We start from the raw sequence: 15,596 nt of genomic DNA on the forward strand, positions 1-15,596 counted from the left end.
GAAAGTTGGATCATAAAGAAGATTGAGTGCCAAAGAAATAATGCTTTTGAACTGTGGTGCTGGAGAAGACCCTTGCAAGTCCCTTGGACAGCAAGGAGATCAAACCAGTCAATCCTAAAGGAAATCAATGCTGAATTCTCATTGGAAGGATTGATATTGAGGTTGAAACTTTGTCCATCTGATGTAAAGAGCCAACTCATTGGAAAAGACCCTAATGTTGGGAAAGATTGTGGGCAGGAGGAGATTGGGGTGGCAGAGAATGATATGGTTGGATGGCATCACAGACTCAATGGACATGAGCTTGGGCAAACTCTGGGAGATAGTGAAGAACAGGGAAGCCTGGTGTGCTGCAATCCATGGGGTCATGACTAAGCACAGACAATAGAACACAGGGTTATAGCTAAAAGGATTCAATATGGAGTCAGGTCTGTTCTTCTCTGTTAAATAATGAAGAATCAACAACAGAATAACTCACTGAGCTTGCAGATTGGGTGGACATGACAGGAGGTGCTGGCCACAGATGTGAGATGACTTCATGTCATAATCTCAGTTATGATGCATACCCTTTCTTCTTACTCCAGCTTCTCACTGGCTGAAGGCATACCAGGCGACAGGGCAAAGTTACAGCAGAATTCCCAAGTCATCATTTGGCCAGGCATGTGCATGGGGACAGGTGCAAATGAGAAGGTTCCTGGGAGCTTAGTTATCATGCAGTCACCCTTTTAACTAGGAAATTTTGAATTTACTAGTATTAACAGAAATACAGAAATACTTCAAATTAAAAAGTGGCTCCAATTACTGCTGAAAATTGCAGCATATATTCTTACCTCCCAAGGTCTGGATAGGAAAAGCAGAATTGAAAACTTATAAAGTAGTAGTTATTATTGGGCTTTTCATATGTAAATGATGTATTTACTTATCACTAACTTTTTTATAGAGAAACCTATATGCAGGTAAGGAAGCAACAGTTAGAACTGGACATGGAACAACAGACTGGATCCAGATAAGAAAAGAAGTATGTCAAGGCTGTATATTGTTACCCTGCTTATTTAACTTATATGCAGAGTACATCATGAGAAACGCTGTGCTGGATGAATCACAAGGTGGAATCAAGATTGCCGGGAGAAATATCAATAACCTCAGTAATGCAGATAACACCATCCTTATGGCAGAAAGTGAAGAGGAACTAAAAAGCCTCTTGATGAAAGTGAAAGAGGAGAGTGAAAAAGTTGGCTTAAAGCTCAACATTCAGAAAACTAAGATCATGGCACCTGGTCCCATCACTTCATGTGAAATAGATGGGGAAACAGTGGAAACAGTGTCAGACTATTTTGGGGGGCTCCAAAATCACTGCAGATGGTGATTGCAGCCATGAAATTAAAAGACGCTTATTCCTCGGAAAGAAAGTTATGACCAACCTAGATAGCATATTAAAAAGCAGAGACATTACTTTGCCAACAAAGGTCCGTCTAGTCAAGGCTATGGTTTTTCCAGTGGTCATGTATGGATGTGAGAGTTGGACTGTGAAGAAAGCTGAGTGCCGAAGAATTGATGCTTTTGACCTGTGGTGTTGGAGAAGACTCTTGAGAGTCCCTTGGACTGCAAGGAGATCCAACTAGTCCATCCTAAAGGAGATCAGGCCTTTGTGTTCATTGGAAGGATTGATGCTGAAGCTGAAACTCCAATACTTTGGCCACCTCATGCGAAGAGTTGACTCATTGGGAAAGACCGTGATGCTGGGAGGGATTGGGGGCAGGACGTGAAGGGGACGACAGAGGATGAGATGGCTGGATGGCATCACCAACTCGATGAACATGAGTTTGAGTAAGCTCCAGGAGTTGGTGATGGACAGGAAGGCCTGGCATGCTGCGATTCATGGGGTCGCAAAGAGTTGGACAAGACTGAGCGACTGAACTGAATTGAACTTTTTTATAAGAAGAAATGATGTTAGTTGTGACTCTTATATGCTGATTTTAGCCACAAGTATAAAAACTTAAAGAGTAGATTAAAAAAATATATCACTTGGAATGTGTCTAAAGAAAAATCTGGAAAAGCATTTGTTGTGTGACATAATTTAGAGCAAAACTAAAGTGATATTTTGTTCATGTAATTCAGAAAAATAAAAGATGAAAAGGGCTAAACAAAACAAAATCAAGCCCAAATTGGATTTTAACCAAGATTAATAAGTCAGGTATAAAAGAAATAAATCTATTTCTGTCAATTTATAAATATGAAATAAATTTTTGTCATGGTGGACATAAAATTGAGACAAAAATAGCCTTTAAAATGAATAATATGACAAAAATCTTAATCTTTTTAATTGATTTAAAAAGGAAATAATTATTTAGAGTAGCATATTGAATTTTATTGAATATAAAACTACACTCACAATAAGTATGGCAGGATAACTTAAAAGGACTAAATTGCTTTCATTAAGTAATGCCCGTCCATGGTTTTTTTAAGAAGAATTTTAGCTTAACATCTCTGTTCAAAACCCCTTTTTTAATGTGGTAGATTTTTGTAATGGAAATTATCTTGTCTATATTTTATTATATATATTTATAATACAGATATGTGTTTTCCATTATAAACTTAACCATTAAAAGGTGACATAGATTTAGGAGAACAGCACAGGGACTCAGCCACACATATACTTTTCTTTCCCAAAGAAAGAAAATTCTTTCCCAAAGCTCCCTCCTGCCACATAACACTGAGCAGTGTCCCATGTATTATTCAGTGTTAATCAACTATACCCCAATACAAAACAGACAGTTTAAAAAATCATAATGATATTATGATGGATATATAGGACATCACACAATACAGAAATTTTGAAGCAAATATTCACTTTGTAATATCAAAGGCATGAAAGCACTTAGGGAAAAATAAAACATAATTTATGTAGATTTTTATTAAACATTTTGGTGCTTGGGAAAAGTAGAAAGTTCCTTCTTTTAATGGCTGAATATCATTCCATTGTGCATATGTCCATTGTGATATATATATATATATATATATGTAAATATATATATACATACATATATATCTCACACCTTCTTTATCCGTTCATCTGTTGATAGACATTTTCCATGTCTTGAAGAATGATAGACATGCTTCCATGTCTTGACTTCAGTAAATAGTACTGCAATGAGCAATGAGAAATTTTGCCATTTGCAACAATGTAGATGGACTGAGAGGGTATTATACTAAAAGAAAAAGTCATACAGAGAAAAATACTAAAAAAAGAAAAAACTCACAAATATAAAAAACAACAACAACAACAGATACAGACTCAGATACAGAGAACAAACTGGTGGTTGTCAAAGGGACTGGGAGTAAGGAATTGGGCAAACTAGGTGAAGAAGATTAAGAGGTACATATTTCAGTTGCAAATTAAATAAGTCACAGGAATATAATGTAATATCACAGCACAGGGAATATAACAGTCAATAATATTATAAAAATGTTGTATGGTGATGAATTTATAAAAATACTAAGTCACGATATTCTATACCTAACCTGATGTTAAACTGATATTGTAAGTCAGCATTACTATAAAAATAAATAACAAACAAATATTAGAAAAGATAAAGTAACGTGGCAGTTATGCATGCATGGAACACGGACTCAAGCCTCTAGAGTTTAACTGGTTTCAGTGGTTTAGACGAGGTGTCCACTGTTCAAGCACCGAAGAGAACCACTAGCCCGTGAGACAGGTCAGGTGGAAGAGGGGCCAGTGGAGAGGCAGACTGGTAGGGTGTAGGGACCACTCAGTGCTAAGCTCCTTGCCAGACGAGCCTGTTTCAGACCTCACTTTCCATTTCTCTAGAAAAGTCTGTGTCAATATTTAAATGAAATCTCCACATGTTAAATACCATTAAGCAGCAAATTCCAGGTTTTGTTTTAAATGGTAAGCAAGCTAAATGAAATCAGCATCTTTAAATCATCAATTTGAAAAATTGGCTTAGAAAAAAAAATTAGAAAGTAATAATCACACACTGGGCTAAATTATGCACCTAAATTAAATCCGTGTTCCTGAGTACCTCAGACTGACTGTTCTTCAGACAGGGCCTTGAAGGGAGCAATTAGGGTGGCCTCGCCCAGTCTGCACCGTGTCTTTAGAAGAGGGGGCCAGCATGCAGAGGGAGAGAGCCCAGGGACACCTGTGTGCGGGGAGAAGACCACGCGGGCACAGCTGGAAGATGCTGCATGCCAGCGGGCGGGAGATGCCGCCAAAGAAACCTGCCCTCTGACATTTGGTCAGGGACCGCCAGCTTCCAGAGTGTCAGAAAGCAAACGCCCAGGGATTTCCTGGTGGCCCAGTGGTTATGAATCCACCTTCCAATGCAGGGAACTTGGGTCTGACCCCTGGTGATGCACGGCAACTAAGCCGGTGTACCACGGCAACTAAGCCGGTGTACCACAGTTAGAAGCTCTGGCACCCCAACTAGCGATTCCACATGGCGCAACTGCGACCCTACACAGCCAAAAAAATGAATAAATAATGAAAGAAAAAGAAAATAAACGCATATTGATTGCACTCCTTCATCTGTGGAGTTTTGTTACAGGCAGCCCAGCAAACTAATATAAAATCTTTTAAGTATTCCAGTTCCTAAAAACAGATAATCTATTAAGTGATCTTTTGTGTAAAATAATGTAAACATTTTCTTTAATCTCTTAACTATGCTTCTTGCATGCTTCTTTTTCCTATTTTGCTTTGATCAGTAAGATGCATGAAGCATAGAGCCAATATCCATTTATATTGGAGATGAAAAATTATTTTAATGTTATTTAAGCAAAAATATTCTATTGAGTAATATTTCCTGCAGGCATGATTGTAAACTAGCATTATCAATAGCTGCAACACTTGTTTAGTAGATCACCAAGGTTGCCCACTAGAAAAGTATGAATCAACCTAAATGAATATATTATCTTCCTTAGGTCATATAAATATCCACAATTATTAAATAACACAATTATCTACACAAACAATATGATAGAAGTTTCTATGATTCTAATATTCAGCCATTAAGAAGAGTTTGTAGCTTAATTTCTCAACATCATACATATAGGGGATCATATAAGAATATATACTTCAGTCTTACTTTATTGAACAATATATGGGATACATAAAATAACCCAAAAGATTTTTAAATATTTAATACTGGACTAATTTAAAACTGGCAGTTTATTTTCCAGGTATAATTATGCATTACATGGTTAATTATTAAATATATATCAGAATAAAAATAAGAAATGTAACTAAAACAAATTTTAGTTTGTGTTGCTTACACATTGAGAAAGAGAATAAAATCATGAAGAAAAAATAAAGCAAGATAATTCATCCTCCTAAAGGAGCCAAGATTGAATCTATGGTCATAATGTTCAGTAATGAGCTTTATTAACTTTAAAAACTTAAATTTTAAAGTTCAGCAGGACATGAAATAACATGTTATATGACTACTATATTTGTCAGAATAAAAACAGCAGACTTATAGCTATAGTAACCATGACTATTACATATATACATATATAATGTATTAATATTTTCACTATCCCCCAAAAAGCACAAAACTTTGAATATATTTTCTTTGTTTTATTTAGGTATTATTAATCTTACCTGAACTTAAATATCCCTAGAGTCTTCACTTAATGACATGTTTTATTTATGCTTTTTCCTGATTAATTAATCCTTAAAGTTTACAGACAGAGAGGGGAAAAGAGAAAGGAATAAAAATGAAAATAAAATGAGAAGTCAGCTTCAAACAAATATGACATTTTTACTGTAAAAGACCAACTATTTTCTCTCTGAAAGTTGAGGGGATAATAATCTTTAGAGTCAGAAAATCCACATGGACACACACCCATGAATGAGGAGTCTTACAGTTGTTTTAATAACTCAGTGCTTATCATTAGCAAGTTGTGAGATTAAACAATGAAGGATTCCACTTGATGCAACGATCCTGCATGCCACAGCTAAGACCTGATACAGCCAGATGAATACTAGATAAATAGATTTAACAAAATACTGATAAAAATATAATTGTTTTTGAAAAGAAGACTATAAATGAGCAATAGGGACGGAGTTTTCAAGAAATGAGTATCATATTTGTTTATAATACTGAGAGGCCATGAAACACCCATATCTTTTGATGAACTATTGAAAGTGAGAGTGAAAGTTGATCAGCGGTGCCTGACTCTTTGAGGCCATTTATATAGTCAATGGAATTCTCCAGGCCAGAATACTGGAGTGGATAGCCTTTCCCTTCTCCAGAGGATCTTCCCAACCCAGGGATCGAACCCAGGTCTCCCACATTACAGGTGGATTTTTTACCAGCTGAGCTATCAGGGAAGCCCTGATGAACTATTGTATGATTCTAAAAAATGACAAATGAATGCCAGACTACAGAGCACCCCTGCCCTCACTTTTATCTACACCAGCAGGTGAAGAACATCCTGGGCTTGGTCACATTCAGGGGTAAATAATCTCCCTTTCTTGGGGAAATGAAGTTGAACAGAAATATGAACAATAGGGTCAGTGAAAAATAACCCTGCCTCTCTTCAGCTTGTTAAGCATCACTATGCAAACACATCTGAACAGTGTGCTATGCATAATAAATACTTTATTAGAATCCACCCCAAAGCATACAGTGGCAAGATGCAAAATATGTCTTCATCTCTGCCCACCACTCAAAAAATAAAGTGTACTTACCAATTAAGGATGCCCACAGAACCTCAGAAGTTTTATTTTGTAGAACTTCATTATATAGTTTTTCTTTCTCTGTGGAGACCATTTAATTCTATAACTCTAAACCCCTCAGTAAATAGACTGTCTTTATCAATGCTTTTCCCTTACCTGAGTCCTGCAGTTTGTTGATTCCAAGGGTGTATTTTCTGTAGTTATTTGTGAAATAACTTTTTGGTTGCTACACAGCAGTCTCAGTGGTTATAAATCAATTCCTTAAAGCAATTAATTAAAAAATTCAAGGAAGCTAATCCAGCCTAAGGCCTCCAGACTCATGGATCACCAGCTGGGTTTATGAAATCCATCTGGCATATACCGATTTTTCTTTTTTTCTGTTTAAAATTTGCAGCATAGATCATTCAATAAAGGTCTTTCCTTGAAAGATTCGGGACAAAGCATCTTGTTCCAAAAATCATTCGTATGTAGGCTAGTAAATATATGCATAAAAAGTTAAAATAATGAACTCACTTGGGGGATAATATTGCATGTTATAACACTTAGAAAAAATATCATTTTATGAATGTCCCCTTAACTTTTCCCTATCGCTCTTTATTCATTTTTCTAGGTCTCAGAAAAGTCCATATTTTAATTCAGATATTCTCAAACCTATAGGACCCAATGAAATGTTTTAGAAGCAAAAACTTTATAACATAGTTTCCTATATTAAAGTGAAATTGATATATTCTATAGCTTACTTATATAAGGAACATAAACAAAGAGGATATCATCAATGTAAGGAAGATATTAAAATAATAATAATAAATGATAGTGCTCAGTGTAAACCTATGAGACATAATTACATTAGAAGTCAGATTGAAGTACTGAGATTTTTACAATTTAACGTGGAATCTGTGAATGAAGCCATAATAAAAAAAGATTCCATTTTTGATGTTAGCAAGATGACGGTTTTCAGGTTATCGCTCTCCCTTGCTCTGTGTCTGAGTGATGGGATCAGAAACTGGCCACCCACTCCCGGTGCTGCCACACACCTGGTGTCTCAGGTCATGGGTGGAAATCCATGTCCCAGTAGAGCGTCCCATCCTCTCCACCCCGCGAGCATGTCACAAACTCCAAGCCACCCGTCTCTCCCTCTTGCTGTTTCTCTCCACACATGACTTGAGCCTGTCTCCTTGAAGGAATCCATTCCTGGGCGCCACGTGAGTCAGAAACTGACTTCCCATCCAGGAGCACCAGTGCGTCACTAGACCCGATGTTCAAAAGTCTGGGGGTGGGGAGAAGGCATTTGCTGCCGCCACGGGACATGCTAAAATGTGTAGTTGTCTGCTGGTGATGGTTTAGCCACTAGGTTCTGTCAGACTCTTTGCAACCTCATGGACTGTAGCCCGCCAGGTTCCTCTGCCCACGGGATTTCCCAGGCACGAATACTGGAGTGGGTTGCCATTTCCTTCGCCAGCAGTTGTGCACTGCTGGTTATTTAAATACAAAAAGCTGCTATTTGACCATTGTGGGTATAGATTTTTGCAAAATGTTGCATAAGGTTTAATAGAGATTGAACAAAAAGTACAGGCTTCTCCTGATTAACCTATTCCTCCTCTATTAGAAATATTGGAAATAGCTAAGATATAGTGTTTACGGTTCGTGGGGCACTGTGGCAGCTGCTGTGTTTCACTCAGCGCCTTCTGGTGTCACCCTCCCTGTTTGACAAGGTGAGAAACCAGAGCACAGAGGATGAAGTAACTCATCTAGGGTCACACAGCTAGCAAATTCAAACTACAGGTCCAGAATTCAATCCCTGATAATCCAGGACATGCTCTCAATAAGCACGCTGTGTTGGTTCTTAGACGCTTCTCATTTATATGCAGTACAGTTAGAGTAAGTCTCAGGTAATTAATGATAAAAAAGTTACCTCCACACATTTAAAGAAGAGCAGTCAACAGCTGTATAGTGTACAGAGACTGTTGAGGCTTCACAGGGCAGGACAAGGGCCAGCTTATCCCCACTGGTCTTCACTTGCCTGACCCCATCCAGCCCCACACCTACTGAAGTTGTAAACCAAAATGCTACCAGGGTTTACAGAATATGCTCACAGGTGGAAGTACCTCCTCCACTGACATCCTCTGTGAAAATAGACGTGTGCGATAAAAACACCTCAAAGTGCCCATTTTTTTCTATAAGTATCAATAACCTATTTGCAGGACAATAGGATGGTTTATTTTTCCTATTTGTAGGACAGGCAATGAATAGAAGGAGGTAAGTGTGACCTTGAACAAGTCATATGAGTTCCCAGTATATAAGTCAGCATTGCAGATCCAGAGAGTAGCTTTTTTATGTAAGTGTCTGCATTCTGGCCTCCAAGACTTAGAAGACTGATGGTATTTTGAGAACCAAATATTGTGGGTTTTTTTTTTCCACTTAATAACTCTAGCATTTTGTTGTTAAATATTGGTCTAGTTTATAGACCTATTTTTATCTTAGTTACTTTTGATCTCACATTTCTACTCTTCCAAGTCAGTAAGCTCTAGACAAAACCTTAGGGACTGATAAAGCAACTTACTATTCTTTCTTATTTTGCATTTATTTAAGCTTATGATCAAAGCGTCTATATTTGCAACTTCCAAAGCAATTAATCTCAAATAACTTTAGAGTTTTCTTTTTTTATTTTAGAATTCCTCAAAGATTATTATTCTCCAAAATCATAAAAATTAGACTGTGATAGAGTCAAGTTTACTAAAATATATTTATAAAGTGCATATTTCTTTCTGTACTTTTTGACATGAAGGACAAATTTGCTTGACAGCTCATAAAATATACTTAAGTCATAACAGAAGGATATGTTAGTTTTTTAAAACAGTTTTATTTAGATTTTTAATGTTAATATTTTCTCATCCTTTCATTTATTGTTTGTTTCCTAGAGTTTTGTATCTCTTTTAACAAAGTTGTCATTTGTATTTTTCTATTAAATTTTGACTTGGTAAAATCTGAGTTGCTCCTATACTTTACAAAACATTTTTCACAGTCTTATACTAACTCCTCTTCATCAGTATGTTTGGTCTTTGAGAGAAGTAGAACTTTCCTTTGGCTTCTGAATTAATCTGGAAATGAGTCTTTGCATTCTAACACAATCAATGGATCACTGAAGAGAGCTAGAGGAACCAGAGAATGCAACAAGAATTATTTATCAGCTTTAATTCAAAAGCACAAGATCCACAGCCTCAAAGTCAGAAGAAATAAATGTGGCATTTATCAGTAATGTTTTCATGTCAGTGGGGTAGGAATCACTGAATAAAATCCCCTTGCCAATGTCACTTCTCAGCTTCCATCAGGAAAATGCTGAGCATCTCACATTCAAGCTGCAGTCATTTTCATCGGTAGTCCCTAGATCAGCTTCCTGTCAGAAGATGCAATTGAGAAGCACACAGTGAAGACAAACCCTCCACAATGGGAAGTGATCCTCAAAGAGGCACACAGAACCCAATGATGTATAACTTTTAACTTTGCAGTGTTTTGAAGTAGTGACAAAGAGCAAAATACAGGGATTAAAAAATGGAGACAATTATTTCTCCAATTCAAGTTTCTTTTTCCCTTTTAATAATTTCCATTTTGAATATTTTCTTTCATCAACTGAACAATTTAAAATATAAACTGTTTCATAGCTTAGTGGAAAGACTCTAAACAACCACTTAAGAACTGGGTTTTCCTTTCAAGATTGTTAGGTCTGTCAATGATTTTACTTATTGTGAGATGTGCAGTGCCTTATGTGAGAAATGGGCTTCCCTGGTGGCTCAGATGGTAAAGAATCTGCCTTCAGTGCGGGGGACCTGGATTCAACCCCTGGGTTGGAAAAATCCCCTAGAGAAGGAAATGGCAAACCACTCCAGTATTCTTGTTTGGAGAATTCCATGAACAGAGGAGCCTGCCAGACTATAGTCCATGAGATTGCAAAGATTCAGACACAATTGAGTTACTAACGCATTCACTTTTCATATGAGAAATGAAGTTGTACTAAATAGTTTTTTTAATAATTAAATTTGTTTCTTTTTAATGGAAGGATAATTGCTTTAAAGTATTGTGTTGGTTTCTGACAAACACCAACATGAATCAGCCATAGGTATACCTATGTCCCCGCCCTCTTGAACCTCTCACCCACCTCTCTCTCCATTCCACCCCTCTAGGTTGGTACAGAGTCCTGGTTTCTAGTTTGAGTTCCATGAATTTTAAATGCATGTCTGATGAGTTCTCTGAAGAACTATGGTGGGAGTAGGAAGTTACAGAGTAGGAGGTGGTGGTTTAATCACTAAGTTGTGTCCAACTCTTTGTGACCCTATGAACTGTAGCCCGCCAATCTCCTCTGTCTGTGGAATATCCCAGGCAAGAATCCTGGAGTGGGTTGCCATTTCCTCCTTCATGGACTCTTCCCAACTCAGGGATCAAACCTGTGTCTCCTGCATTGCCAGCAGATTCTTGACTGCTGAGCCAACAGGGAAGCCCATGTAGAAGGTTGGATAGCATGATTATAGTTTTTCAACTTCTTTTTTTCTTTTTTTTTTTTTTTTTTTTGGATTTGCTTTTATGTGTTTTACATGTTTTTTTTGTTTTGTTTTGTTTTGTTTTTTAATTTTATTTTATTAGTTGGAGGCCAATTACTTCACAACATTTCAGTGGGTTTTGTCATACATTGACACGAATCAGCCATTGAGTTACACGTATTCCCCATCCCGATCCCCCCTCCCACCTCCCTCGCCACCCGACTCCTCTGGGTCCTCCCAGTGCACCAGGCCCGAGCACTCGTCTCATGCATCCCACCTGGGCTAGTGATCTGATTCGCCATAGATAATATACATGCTGTTCTTTTGAAACATCCCACCCTCACCTTCTCCCACGGAGTTCAAAAGTCTGTTCTGTACTTCTGTGTTTCTTTTTCTGTTTTGCATATAGGGTTATCGTTACCATCTTTCTAAATTCCGTATATATGTGTTAGTATGCTGTAATGTTCTTTCTCTTTCTGGCTTACTTCACTCTGTATAATGGGCTCCAGTTTCGTCCATCTCATTAGAACTGATTCAAATGAGTTCTTTTTAACGGCTGAGTAATATTCCATGGTGTATATGTACCACAGCTTCCTTATCCATTCATCTGCGGATGGGCATCTAGGCTGCTTCCATGTCCTGGCTATTATAAACAGTGCTGCGATGAACATTGGGGTGCACGTGTCTCTTTCAGATCTGGTTTCCTCGGTGTGTATGCCCAGAAGTGGTATTGCTGGGTCATATGGCAGTTCTATTTCCAGTTTTTTAAGAAATCTCCACACTGTTTTCCATAGTGGCTGTACTAGTTTGCGTTCCCACCGACAGTGTAAGAGGGTTCCCTTTTCTCCACACCCTCTCCAGCATTTATTGCTTGTAGACTTTTGGATAGCAGCCATCCTGACTGGCGTGTAATGGTATCTCATTGTGGTTTTGATTTGCATTTCTCTAATAATGAGTGATGTTGAGCATCTTTTTGTGTGTTTGTTAGCCATCTGTATGTCTTCTTTGGAGAAATGTCTGTTTAGTTCTTTGGCCCATTTTTTGATTGGATCATTTATTTTTCTGGAATTGAGCTTCAGGAGTTGCTTGTATATTTTTGAGATTAATCCTTTGTCTGTTTCTTCATTTGCTATTATTTTCTCCCAATCTGAGGGCTGTCTTTTCACCTTACTTATAGTTTCCTTTGTAGTGCAAAAGCTTTTAAGTTTCATTAGGTCCCATTTGTTTAGTTTTGCTTTTATTTCCAATATTCTGGGAGGTGGGTCATAGAGGATCCTGCTGAGATTTATGTCAGAGAGTGTTTTGCCTATGTTCTCCTCTAGGAGTTTTATGGTTTCTGGTCTTACATTTAGATCTTTAATCCATTTTGAGTTTATTTTTGTGTATGGTGTTAGAAAGTGTTCTAGTTTCATTCTTTTACAAGTGGTTGACCAGTTTTCCCAGCACCACTTGTTAAAGAGGTTGTCTTTTTTCCATTGTATATCCTTGCCTCCTTTGTCAAAGATAAGGTGTCCATAGGTTCGTGGATTTATCTCTGGGCTTTCTATTCTGTTCCATTGATCTATATTTCTGTCTTTGTGCCAGTACCATACTGTCTTGATGACTGTGGCTTTGTAGTAGAGTCTGAAGTCAGGGAGGGTGATTCCTCCAGTTCCATTCTTCTTTCTCAACAGAATCCAACAACATATTAAAAAAATCATACACCATGACCAAGTGGGCTTTATCCCAGGAATGCAAGGATTCTTTAATATCCGCAAGTTAATCAATGTAATATACCACATTAACAAATTGAAAGATAAAAACCATATGATTATCTCAATAGATGCAGAGAAAGCCTTTGACAAAATTCAACACCCATTTATGATTAAAACTCTCCAGAAAGCAGGAATAGAGGGAACATACCTCAACATAATAAAAGCTATATATGACAAACCCACAGCAAGCATCACCCTCAATGGTGAAAAATTGAAAGCATTTCCCCTGAAATCAGGAACAAGACAGGGGTGCCCACTCTCACCACTACTATTCAACATAGTCTTGGAAGTTTTGGCCACAGCAATCAGAGCAGAAAAAGAAGTAAAAGGAATCCAGATAGGAAAAGAAGAAGTGAAACTCTCGGTGTTTGCAGATGACATGATCCTCTACATAGCAAACCCTAAAGACTCTACCAGAAAATTACTAGAGCTAATCAACGAATATAGTAAAGTTGCAGGATATAAAATTAATACACAGAAATCCCTTGCATTTCTATACACTAACAATGAGAAAACAGAAAGAGAAATTAAGGAAACAATACCATTCACCATTGCAACGAAAAGAATAAAATACTTAGGAATATATCTACCTAAAGAAACAAAAGACCTGTACATAGAAAACTATAAAACACTGATGAAAGAAATCAAAGAGGACACAAACAGATGGAGAAACATACCGTGTTCATGGATTGGAAGAATCAATATTGTCAAAATGGCTATTCTACCCAAAGCAATCTATAGATTCAATGCAATCCCTATCAAGCTACCAACGGTATTTTTCACAGAACTAGAACAAATAATTTCACAATTTGTATGGAAATACAGAAAACCACGAATAGCCAAAGTGTTTTACATGTTGAACTGCTGTATGAACTTAATTCAAGGCAGGCATTGGTAATTTACTTCTCTTTTACACAAAGATTTGTGGATAGATCTCTAACAATACAAGAAAATGAGGATAATAATTCTAAACTTCTTTCCCGGAGGGAAGAGACTTAATGAAAACAGAAGGGTACAGTTCAAGAGAAAAGGGTATTACTGTGCAAGGACTGTTTTATGGCTTTATGATGGATCACCCTGGTGTTTCTCAGTGGACGCAGAAGTCCGGCATGTTGCTGAAACTCTGCCTCTGTTCACCAGTGCCAAACAGAAACGTGGAGACAAAGTTTGGGGTGAAGCAGAAAAGAATAGCCTTAATTCTTTTGGCAGGCAAAGAGTGGGCTAATGCCCTGAAGACCATGTGACCCACCCTGGAGAGGGCAGTGAGGAGTTTTATACTGTTCAAGAGCAGGGTGTGATTAGCGCATTAGACAGTTCTGGGATTGGTTGGCATCAAGGTGAAGTTACAAGCATCATCAACCTTCTGGTTGCAACTAGTCTAGGGTCTGTGTTCTTGTGGTCAACAGTTTTCATCTTTCTGTAAAAGCAGCTTAGGAATCTGTGTCAGGATTTTTTCTTATCTATATCTTTCAGGAAACTGGGAGTTAGGTGATTTTGTTATATGGCAGAATTATAGTCTAACTTGTTACCAGTTTCTTAGCCCAGTGGCAATTCTTTGTTTCCACATCTTCACCTTTCCCAATCGTTAACTCTTGAGTCAGCATTTTACTTCCAAAGACAAGGACATTCGACCTTGTCCACGGTTTCAAGAGTTATAGCATGCTCTGAAATAAATAATTTGTCAGCTACCTTAACTGTGACTGCAACCCCTTCTCTCCCTGGACTCTAGACCAATTCTGAAGATGTAAAATATTGATACCAAAGATGTGTGTAATTGCATATCTGCCGGTACATTACCCCAGTCCTACACTTGCTATTCTGCACTGCCTTTAACCTGCTTTATATACTATGTTTCTAGTTTGAGATTCAAAATAACATCTGTTCCTCTTGCAACATTTATCTTCCTTTTCATGAAAGGAAATAATGCTGATAAGAACCAAAGACAGCATCAGAGATAAAGCAGCTTTAGCAGGAATAGGCAAGCAGTGCTCCTGGGCCACTAGAAGGAGGGCAGAATGAGTCATGGTGAGTCTTTGCAATTGCTCAGAACTTATCTCTTGTACAGAGAGAACTGGGGGTTCCATTGCCAAAGAGCAAATATTAAGATATTCTCTATGGCACGCTGTAGGGATTTGTTTCCACTTTTTGCCAAGGGCCTCTCGGGTGAATACTCAAGGTTACACACTTTATTTACTTCTGTTAACTGTGTGTGTATCTCTCTACCCCTCTGCCCCTTTGCCATTTCCCAGGTTAAGTAGTAACAGTGACTCAGTGAAGCAAATTGCTTCAGTTGAAAATGAAAATATCACTCACATATTAAAACACAAGATTTCACTCTCTGAAAACTGGGACATAGACTGAAGTTGGAGAGGAGATTAAAAATATAGGAATGTCTTATGTTACAGAGAAAAAAAAATGTCCTGATTTTTGAAAGTCTAGTCACATGGGGGAGGGGAAGGGCATTGGATGGGGTGTCAGGAAGGGATCTTGGAAGAGGGAAGAGGTGAAACATATTCTGGGAAATGGAAAGGAAAACGGAAAACATGTTTTTCATGAAGACTTCAAGGAAGAACGCCCATCAGTTCTTGAATGAGCCCACTAACCATAGAT

This window comes from Muntiacus reevesi, chromosome 17 (genome assembly GCF_963930625.1).
Source record: "Muntiacus reevesi chromosome 17, mMunRee1.1, whole genome shotgun sequence".
Taxonomy (NCBI): Eukaryota; Metazoa; Chordata; class Mammalia; order Artiodactyla; family Cervidae; genus Muntiacus; species Muntiacus reevesi.